The following is an 11832-nucleotide window of genomic DNA, read 5'->3' as shown; positions in this document are numbered from 1 at the left end:
ATCTTTAGATACTCAAAACACTTAAATTTGATTTTGGGGAATTGAGGTATGTGCCTTTTGAGGATCCCATTTGTATTAAGGTAGATAGGCTTGCTGTTGAACCAATGACTGAGACTGCTCCTGAAGTTGTGGGTGCTTAAGTGATAAATGGGTTTTAATTTGAGGCTGCTCCTGAAGTTGTGGATGCTTAAGTGATAAATGGGTTTTAGTTTGTTCTATAAGTGCTCTTATTTTTACTAGTATTACACTGACCTCCAATCTATCCATTTGTTGGTTGGAAAAGGATAAAATAAATTTGTGCAATCTATTACTATTTTTATCTTTGCACATTATGTGATCATTTAAATTTCTATGAAGATTACTTTGAATTTAAGCTAATCTAATGATACAATCTATTGTTATTACTGTAAAAGTTTTAAATTTATATTGTTTATTTATAGAAATTTAAATTCATTGTTATTAATTTTTACATCATATAATTGTAAATAGTTGAGTAAACAATGACTCAATTTTATAAACTTTTTTGGGGATTTTTTTAATAAATTAAAAATATATATTTAAAAAAATATTTCAACTTCAAATACCAACATACATTATTTTTGTTGTAATTTAGAAAAAATTCACCACACCTCCGACAAATTTCATATAAATCATTAAATTTACCACATCTGATCAACTTCACTTTAAATTCTTCGAAAATAATTGACTGATTCAAATTCTAAAATTTCATAATGAGTAATAACAACCATTATCATGTCTTCTCCAGAGTACATAGGAGTACACATCGAAATAAGTCGAATTTTTTGAAAAATAATAATTTTTTTAATTTATAATAGAAAAAAATTAAACCAAAGTAGATTTTTTAAAAATTAAAGTGTTGGGGAGTACCGTTTTTATTATACTATTGATAAATATAACTTATTTTTATGTATTTCTATATACTCTTAAATACCACTATAATAATTTAGAGATTCGTATTTTGTTCTCAACCTATACATAGAGAACTCAAAGTGAAGCACAACTCTATAAAATTATCCTTGTGAAAATTAAAGTCCGTTTATTTTTTTTTTTTGAAAATATTGTTTTGTTTTTATATTAGAAGTTACTCATGTATTTTTAATAAAGAAGATACATGCAAAAGTTTATGAAACTTTATTGTAAGTATAACAAATGATATAGAAATTCATTCAAATATAATTGATAAATAAATAAATATTTTTTATATAATATATTCAAATATAAATATATTTTTATTTATAGTAATTTAATTTTTTTATTATTATTATAGAATTTTCAAAAGAGAGAGAGAATTTGGAAGATACAAAGAGTTTATTGACTGCAAGTATAGAGAAAATTTGTATAAATCAAAATTTATTGAGATGAATTTATAGGTGGAAAGGGAAAGTAATGTAGTAATTTGTCATGATTCATCGTATTTTCATGAATTATTAGTTGTTAACTTCACAGTAATTTATCATTTGAAATGCATTGGTAATATTGTCGAAATAACCTTATATTTTATATTTTTAATCCATGAAATTAGTCGAAAAAAATAAACCAAAGTCACTTTGACTATTAAATTGTATAGAGAAAATGTGTATAAATCAAAATTCATTTAGATGAATTTATAAGTGAAAATGAAAAGTAATGTAGTAATTTAATGATGTTCTATTGTATTTTTATGGATGATTAGTTGTTAACTTCACGGTAATTTATCATGTAAGAATTGTTATCATTTGAAAGCATTGGTGGTATTGTCATGTAACTTTGCATTCTATCTTCCTATTCCATGGAACCAGTGGAAAGAAAGTCAACCAAAGTCACACTTGGACTATTAGATTATGAGCAACACTATTCCATGGAACCAGTAGAAAGAAAGTCAACCAAAGTCACACTTGGACTATTAGATTATGAGCAACACTTGGGTTATTAGATTATAAGGATTTTTTCTGTAATAAATAAAAAAAATATTTAAAATAATTATTTTAAATTTAAATATCACATATTTTTTTCTATAATTTAGGAAAATTCATCACGCATAATGACAATTATTATCCTCTAAAATATATAAGAGTACATAAGAGTATACAAAAATAAATTATATTTTTTTGTAAAAATAATAAATTTTTTAATTTTTAATAAAAAATTTTTTGTTAAATATCACTTATTTATGTATTTCTGTGTATTTTGACAGAAATTTTTTTTATTACAAATTAGAAAAATTATTTATTTGCTAAAAAAAATACGACTTATTCTTGTGTACTCTTATGTAATTTGGAGATAATGATAATGGTTGTCATTGCTTGTTGTGAAGTTTAAGAATTTAAACTCTTATGCATTTTGGAGATAATCATAATGGTGGTCATTACTCGTTATAAAATTTAAGAATTTGAGTTATTTATAAACAATTTGAAGTAAAGATCACAATAGAATTAGTCATAAGTGCGTCGAACTTTTCCAAATTACTAAAAAAACATATGCTGATATTTAAGGTTGAAATGATTTTTTTTAAAAATATTTTTTAATTTATTATAAAAGAAATCTTAAATTATGAATATGTCAATTCCTAATATAATTTCAAATGGGGTTGTAAATGAGAAGAAAAACACCAACACCATCCTCTTAATAACCTATATTAGACTGAAGAATGTAACTACCAAGACCCATGCCTTTAAACATTTGATGGAAGCAAAGGGTCGCTGTAAGCCTTTTATAGAGCATGTTATTTGAAGCATTCATGGACAGACCATCACAACTGTTGCAATCGAGGTTTTGGTTAAGTGACTAAACATACTGTCTTTTAATATGTTACATTCGAATTTGAATTTTAATAGTGGTCAAATAGTAGATAGAACACTTAATGTGTGTTAGATATCTAGAATGGAGAGTTGTTCAATTTTTCTAATTGATTACTACTATTTATAAACCAAAATTCTAAAAATCAAACCGGTCATTGAATCGTTCTAATAATTTGTTCAGTAATTTAGTGGTTCAACCAATTTAACTGTGATTCAACCGAAATAATCAAATTATAGTAATACAATGTATAAAATTATAAATAAATACAAAAAAATATAAATATATTTTAATATAAATCTTAAAAATATACCAATTAAAAATGTAATACCAATCAAAGTTTCATAAGCTCATATAATTATATAAATACAAGAGTTACAACAACAACAACAAAGCCTTGTCCCACTAAGTGGGGTTGGCTACATGAATCAAACGATGCCATTGTGCTCTATCATGTATTATGTCCGTTTACATGTAGATCTCGTTTGACCACCTCATGGATGGTCTTCTTAGGTCTTCCTCTGCCTTTCTTTCCTTGTCCATCTTCCATCTCATCCACTCTCCTGACTGGATGTTCTATCGGTCTTCTTCTCACATGTCCAAACCACCTGAGACGCGATTCAACCATCTTTTCCACAATGGGTGCTACTCCAACTCTCTCCCTCATATCTTCGTTCCTTATTTTATCCAATCGCGCATGACCATTCATCCATCTCAACATCTTCATCTCTGCCACACTCAGCTTATGTTCGTGCTCCCCTTTAGCCGCCCAGCACTCCGTACCATAAAGCATAGCTGGTCTTATAGCGGTGCGATAGAATTTACCTTTAAGTTTTAAAGGCACTTTTTTGTCGCATATAAAACCAGATGCACTCCGCCATTTTGACCAACCTGCTTGGATCCTATGATTTACATCCTGTTCAATCTCTCCATTATCTTGTATGATGCACCCAAGATACTTAAAATTTTTAACTTTTCGTAGGATGTTTTCTCCAATCTTCACCTCTATATTAGGGTTTTCCCTTCTCAGACTGAACTTACATTCCATATATTCCATCTTGCTACGGCTTATACGCAGACCATACACTTCTAGAGCTTCTCTCCATAACTCCAACTTCTTATTTAAATACAAGAGTTAAATACAAAAAAAATATCAAATTTCAAAATCAAGATTTATACAGGTATAAAATTCATGATATTATATATTGTAAAATATACAAAATAAACATACCAAAATATAAATATATTTTAATTTTAAAATATATCAGTTAATATCATGTATGATCGCAGAGATTCTGTAACATCCCAATTTTTTGAATCAAGTTATTATTCAATAACTAATTAATTATTTAAAATGGTAATGATTTAAGATTTAAATTTAAAATAAAAAATTAGAAAATAATGTATTTGAAAAACTAACATATCTAATTTAAAATTTAAACATATAAAAGCACTAGTGGACTAGTGGTAGTAAATCTCTAACCGACAATAAACAACCTTTTAAAATATAGTCATAATTAATTCTATATTTATTGGATTTGAATAATATTTAGTTACATGAAAAGATAAGAATACTAGCTTTATTCCTTAAGTTCAGTACAAAATCAAATTCAAATTAAATTAGGTAGATAAATGTGTTACAAGTTCATAATAGAAAATCGCGCTCTTATCATCCAGCCTAATATACTAACAGTATTTTGGGAATATCTCAAGATGTGGTTATCTGATTGATTTCTTTTAAGATTCGTTTTAAAGATACTCAATTTTCTATAAATTTGTGTCTAATAGCTATTTCCAAATTTCAAACGAAAAAAATGTTATAGGGCTTGCAAAGTGACGATTCAAATTAGAGATTTCACATAAACACGAATTAGATCCTTCCTTTTTCATTCAACTCCCTTTTTCTATACAAAACATTCTAGTATTCACAAATTCTACTCATATATTGTTCAAGAAGATACTCTTTCCAAATTATGCGAACTACAGAATATGAAAATTCTTTCTATCCAGTCAAGGATTCATACCTACGTCAAAATATAGACAAAGTCTAGTCATGGAACAAGTTTCTCTTTGCTAACAAATCGCGTCTATTTGCATCGGAATACATATAGGAACTTCACTTGAGGTAGGGTTTTATGTTATTTTTATGTCATATCTTAAATATTTTTTAATGTAAATGTTAGCATTGTATGTCATGATATAATGTCTCTTTCCTTCAAACACATTATGCATTATAATAACAATCTTATGTGCATTAAAGAACTGAGTGAATGATCATTTAGTAAGGGAAGGTAACCCCCAAAGACAAGATAATCGAGATGATTCTTCGGTAAGAGAAGGTGATCGAATCGAGATGATCCTTTGATAAGGGAAGGTGATCGGCAAACTTTTGGGAACCTTTGTAAGGAAAGGGGAGTCCCATCAATTTTATAATAATATATCTTGGTTGCCATAACTTCCTTCTTGTGTATGTCTAAATAACCTTGATTATAAATTGAACTGAGGGAATGATCTTTCGGTAAGGGAAGGTGACCCCAAAGACAAGATATCGATATGATCATTCGGTAAAAAAATGTGATCGATCGAGATGATCCTTCGGTAAGGGAAGGTGATCACCAAAATGTTTGGGATAAGAACCTCGAGTAAGGGAAGGGGGCTCCCACTTTTTATACCGGTTTGAGCTCAATATCTTTTATAAAAGCTATGAGAAAAATTAATGAAAAGTACAATGAAAAGTGTGATCATGATTGTTCTTCTTTTATCTTTTTTTGATTTATGATTATGTTTATTATTGCATTCAAAGATTCTTCTTTGATCCAAAGTTCATTTTTGTTTAATTTATGATATTAGTTAAGATCTTTATTTTATTCATATCTATTCTGTTTGACTTATCTATGCCAATGTTACTATTATTCTCTTATTTATTATTTATTTTGCCTTGCTTTATGGCCTATGAGAACATCATACCAAGGTTTGAGTTTACATTTGAAGGTTATGGTAGGGTTAGAGAAGGGAGGTTGAATCTATGCCTTCCTTTTTAAGTTGCTGTAATGACCTTTTAAAACAAACTTTTAATTCTGCTTCCGTTTGTACTTAGCAGCAGAAATTTATGAGACAATTTATTTTTATCTCATGAATATCAGAAAATAGAACACAGTAGAGAAGAGAATAGCTAACACCAGCATGTATCCTGGTTCGGTTGCCTTGTGCTATGCAACCTACGTCCAGTCTCCTCCACAACAATGGAGGAATTTCAACTATAGTTAAAAGTATTACATACACCAATTTCATAGGATTGACCCAATCCTTTCACACTCAAGTTCTAACCTAACTTGACATTGGCTATGGTAATACCTAACTATTCACTCTTAGTGCTAACCCAACTAAGAAAGGGATACCTTACAGGTACAAGATACAAGACACGGACATACCCAAAGAAATAAAAAAATAACTCTAGGCTTTTCTCTCAAGTGTATCACTCAGCCTTTTTCCACTCATGGATTTTACTTGAGCTTTCTCACTTATGCCTTTTCTCACAAGAAATTACAGAAAGATAAACATAGAAAAGTACATCACAATCTGTAAAATATGAAGGAGATTGACTTCATCAGCAGCCTCTTTGCTATGTGCAAAACCATATTTGTAAACCTCAGATACAATTCTTCAGTATTGGCCAAATGCTTCTTTGAAAGAAAGCATTATCCAAGTAGATGAACTTCTTTGTAGAACACAACTCACAAACTCTGGTTTTCTCTCCTTGCTTCTGAATGAGCAGAAAGTCTTCTTTTATCTCCTTGCATGTTGCTGGGTTCTTCTTCCTAGGTCAACTCCTTGGGCCTTGAGCTTCACCAACCTACAGACTCACTTTTTCTCATTAAACCTCAGAGTAGAAACTTTGCTTCTGACTTCTCCATCTTGACCGAAAGCCATAAAGCAGAACCACAAAAGTCTTCCAATGGTAAACCGAATCTGAACCCTTGAAAACCAACTTGGTCCCCAAGACATGTTTGAGACCGTGGATTTACAGCAGAGAATAACAGAAATTCTCTTTTCCATATAGCTCAAAACGGAGTGGCAGAGAGTTGAAGATGAAGAGAAGAAAGTGTGTTGCATGTAAAAGGAAATGGGTTACCTTTAACCTAAGCTTGATTTGGTTGGAAGTTGTTGATTAGACTTCTGAGTTTCAAGCTTGGACTTTCTCTTTCTTGCTTCTTTGATGATCACCTTAGGGAAGAAGCTTTCTCTTTCTCTTTCTCACTTTTCTGAGTTTTGTGATTTGACATGGTCAGAGAGAAAGGAACGTTGAGTTGGTGAAAGCAAGTGAGAGGAAATTTGCTTGTTGAATATCAACTCGGGCTTGGATCGGGTTGTAATTTGCTTAGCCCGTCTGATTCCTCAACTTTGTTTCCTTTTGGGCTTTGTTTATGTCATTAACCCATCAGCTTTGTTTTATTTTCCATTCCATTTGGGCTCTAATTCAAATTTTGGCCTGCATCATTTTATAAATAATTAGTTATACGCAATTATCAATAATCAACACTAATTATTTATCTTGCCAAAAATAATATTTGTCATCACTAATTAATTTAGTTAATTTCTTAACTCAACAATCTCCTCCTTGATGACAAACATATTTAAGCAATAACCAAAAGAAATTAAATTTTAGAAAACATCCATTTGAATGATGTTACTTGCTTTTGTGTTGCTCCCGCTTTCCTTTTCAATAGTAGCTCCCCTTGAATTTATGCTTTTCTTTTTGTTCCTGTTTTACATTGTACTTAAAGAAAACATAATAAAGAGCTACACATATTTATCTTGTCTAATGGATGTAGAACTAACAATGCCACAGAATCAGCCCAACACATCATGAAAGCAAGTTCTAATACAGCAGTTAAACAAAGTCTCAAAACAAAACAATACTAGTGGTTGCAGTAATACCAATAAACTTCATCAGTCAAAGGCAGTCAAAAACAACATTTCCTAACCCTATAGCTATTACTCCCCCTTTTATGATCAAGGGCGGAAAATAAGCAAGAACAACAAAAACACCTCCTTATAAACCTGCAGGAAAGAGTTAGAGCACAGTTCAAAGTACTAACTAAACAACTAAAAGTGCAGTAATTTTTAGAGTTATTACAGTCATCCAAAATAAAAACAGTTCAATAGTAGCAAAAGAAACAGAATTCATGAGACAAAAAGAGAGCAGCAACAGCAGTTTTCATGAGACAAATTCTAGGCATCAGAACCATTTCCTTCCGAACCAGCTTCTTCTTCATCATCAGTTGCAGAGTCTTCATCCTTTTGAAGGTTATTAATGAAGGTCATGAACACAGCTACTTGATCCCTTGATTTTTGGAGGAAATTTTCATGCTTGCTTGCTAGCTTTCTTTGCTCCTTGCTCATTGCAATCATGTGATTAGACTGTGACACAAACTCCTGAATAACATCTTTGACAACATTCAGCAAAGCAGATTTCTTGCCAGTAGATATTGACGTACCCTCGGTTGAAGGAGGAGGAGATTCTTCAGGGACAAAGTCATCATCTTCATCGTCTAAGACCACCCTTTTAGATCTAGTAGGTCCCTTTTGCTGTTTCACTGCACCACCTCCTTTTAGATACAAATATCTATTTTGATACTCCTCATTGGTCAATTCAACACCAAAATACTCAAATATGCAAGTTAGAAACATGCCATAAGGAAGTGCTTTATCTTTTTCACTCCTAACAGAGTCAAACATGTATCTAACCATCAAATATGCAAATGAAATTTCAGTTTTGGTGAGGAGGGCATATAAGACAAGTGTATAATGTAGTTGACCATTCGGTGCAACTGAGCGCACTCATATCTCAGGGCTTTGTGAGTGGGTGTGATGCCATCAATTAAAGAAACATGTTCACAGATGTGAGCCAATGCATCATTGTAGAAAATACCAACACCATCATCCCACTTAACTGAAGTGTAAGCACAAGGCCCAACATCAGTATACTTCAAAGCATTACTGATAGTTTCATTGTTTAAAACTATGTCTCGGCCGAGTGAGTAGTGCCTTCATGATATGTCATGTTGGCATAAAATTCTTTGACCAATAAAGGATAAACAGGCTTTTTGATGTCAAAAAGGTGATTCCAGTCCAGAAAAATCAAGTTATCAACAAATGGAAAACCTTTTCTTTTCAAAGATGGCAAATCAGCTAGAAAAAATGGACACAGGGTACGATATTTAATCACTCCTTCATAAAAGTCATTATTCATGGCAGATTTGAATCTATAAGGGTTATAGTTTGAATGAGAGGTCAAAAAATGAGACTTGTGATCAAAAGGCCCAATTTCAGGTTCACTAACTGATTTAAGGGGAACTCGAGTTTTACCTCTCTGAGAACGCACAGGAACAGACCTTGACCTAGGTTGTGGTGGCTCGGAGGCAGGTTCAGATGCGGCTGGCCGTTTCCCTTTTGAGGTACTAGGCTTTGACGACCCAGGTTTTGATGAAGGTTCTTTCGGAGGTTGAGGGTTTGGTGTCGACTTGGCTGAAGAAGGGAACCTTGAAGGGTTCTTGGTGCAAGCCATTGGATCGGTTCTAGGAGGTGAGGTAGGAGGAGAAGGAGATGGAGTGAAGGTTTTGTCTTGGGAGCGAGTGGAAGGCTTTGTGGGAAGCTTGTACAGTTTTTGAGGCCTTTTAGCAATGGTTTTCTTCATCATTTGATAAGTTTCAGACTTTTAAGGGAAGAGAAGCAGTAAAGGTAGTGGAAGAAACCGAGGAGTTGAGGAGAAGTTAATGGAGAGAAGAGAGGGAGTGTTGGTAACTGTACCCAAGAGAAGTTTTCTTTTTTTCACAAACCATGCAACTGCATCACTTTTGAAAAGACTTGAAAAGACATGACCTCATAAAAGAAAGATTTTATTTGATTTTAAAAAATAAATAGGAAATTAATTTTAAATTTTGAAAAACTTAAAAGATAAAATCAAACTGAAACCCTTTTGGACCAGAAGACATTAAATGAAAGCCCTTTCAAAAAAACGAAACACACAAGCCAAAAAAATATCAACAAAAAAATGTAACATTCATATTTGGGCCCAGAGATGGTTGGATTTAAGGAAACACAATGGACCACTTCTAGATCTGATTTTGAGATAGGCCCAGATTAACTTTCACTTGAAACAAGCCCAGAACACGCTGATTTGAAGAGAGCGTTCATCACCTGCCCATAATTGTCTCATACCTGTTTATGAGACAAAATGCTCTCGCAAATACATTAGCAATTTGCAAACAATGAATCATAACTCAAAATTCCATGACTAGTCCTAAGCATGCAGAATCTGTCCTCAGGCAATGGTTTAGTGAAAATGTCTGCCAATTACTCTTCTGATTTAACAAATTGAATGCTAATATTCCCTTTTTGAACATGTTCTCTTATTGAATAAAATTTCACTTCAATGTGTTTAGTTCTAGAGTGCAAAACTGGATTTTTAGAAATATTAATGGCACTCATATTATCACACAATAAGGGAATATTTTCAACATTTAACTTGTAATCAGCAAGCTGTGTCCATAAAAGCTGAGAACAACAAGAAGAAGCAGCTATATACTCAGCCTCTGCAGTGGATAACGCCACTGTTGGTTGCTTCTTACTTGACCATACATTTAAGGACTTTCCAAGGAAGCAACATAAGCCTAAAGTGCTCCTTCTATCAACTCTATCACCAGCAAAATCTGCATCACAATAACCAACTGCAGAAAAATCATCAATCTTAGGATACTAAAGACCGAAATTGGATGTGCCATGAACATATCTAATGATTCTCTTAACTGCAGAAAGATGTGACTCTTTAGGTTTGGATTGGAACCTTGAACACAATCCAACACTTTGCACAATATCGGGTCTAGAGGAAGTTAAATACATAAGAGAACCAATCATTCCTCTATACCTAGTCTCATCTACATCCTTCTCAGTTTCTCCCTTATCTAATTTTGAATTAGGGTGCATGGGAGTTCCCATGGGTTTGGCATTTTTCATACCAAATTTCTTAACTAATTCTTTGGCATACTTCTCTTGATGAATGAAAATATCATTTTCAGTTTGTTTAATTTGTAGCCCAAGGAAGAAATTAAGCTCACCCATCATACTCATGTCAAATTCACTTGTCATGAGTTTCCAAATTCAGAACAAAGGGATTCATTTGCTGATCCAAAAATAATGTCATCAACATATATTTGGATTAGAATAAAGGAATCATTAAAGTCTTTGATAAATAGAGTTGTGTTTGTGGTGCCTCTTTGAAAACCATTTTTCAAAAGAAAAGAGCTAAGTCTCTCATACCAAGCTCTAGGAGCTTGTCTTAAACCATAGAGAGCTTTAGATAATTTGAAAACATGATTAGAATGCTCCTTATTTTCAAAACCAGGTGGCTGCACCACATACACTTCTCTATCTATCACACCATTCAAAAATGCACATTTCACATCCATTGATATAATTTAAAATCACAAAATGCAGCATAAGCTAAGAGAAGTCTTATGGCTTCCATTCGGGCAACAGGGGCAAAGGATTCATCAAAGTCTATTCCTTCTTCTTGATCATATCCTTGTGCCATTAGCCTTGTTTTGTTTCTTGCAATGCTGCCATCTTCTCCTAACTTGTTCCGAAATATCCACTTGGTGCCGGTCACTTTCTTTCCACTTGGCCTTGGAACCAAAGTCCACACTTGGTTCTTCTCAAACTCAAGAAGCTCATCCTCCATTGCTTTAACCCAAGAAGGATCACTAAGGGCTTCTTTGACATTCTGAGGCTCCATTTGAGAGAGAAAGACAATGTTTGTTTCTTCATTGGCCTTTCTAGTTGATGACCGAGTTCTAACTCCATGAGAGACGTCCCAATAACAAATTCCTCAGGGTAATTCTTCAAGAATCTCCATTCATGAGGTCTGGTGGATTTGGAGACAGATTCAGACACCAAGGGATTCTGGGTGCTATTGGCTTCAGGATTTCCTTCAGATTCATGAGACAAAATGGAATTGTCTCTTGAATTTTCAGCAAC

This window comes from Arachis duranensis, chromosome 4 (assembly GCF_000817695.3).
Source record: "Arachis duranensis cultivar V14167 chromosome 4, aradu.V14167.gnm2.J7QH, whole genome shotgun sequence".
NCBI classification, from domain to species: domain Eukaryota; kingdom Viridiplantae; phylum Streptophyta; class Magnoliopsida; order Fabales; family Fabaceae; genus Arachis; species Arachis duranensis.
This window is presented reverse-complemented; position numbering follows the sequence as displayed.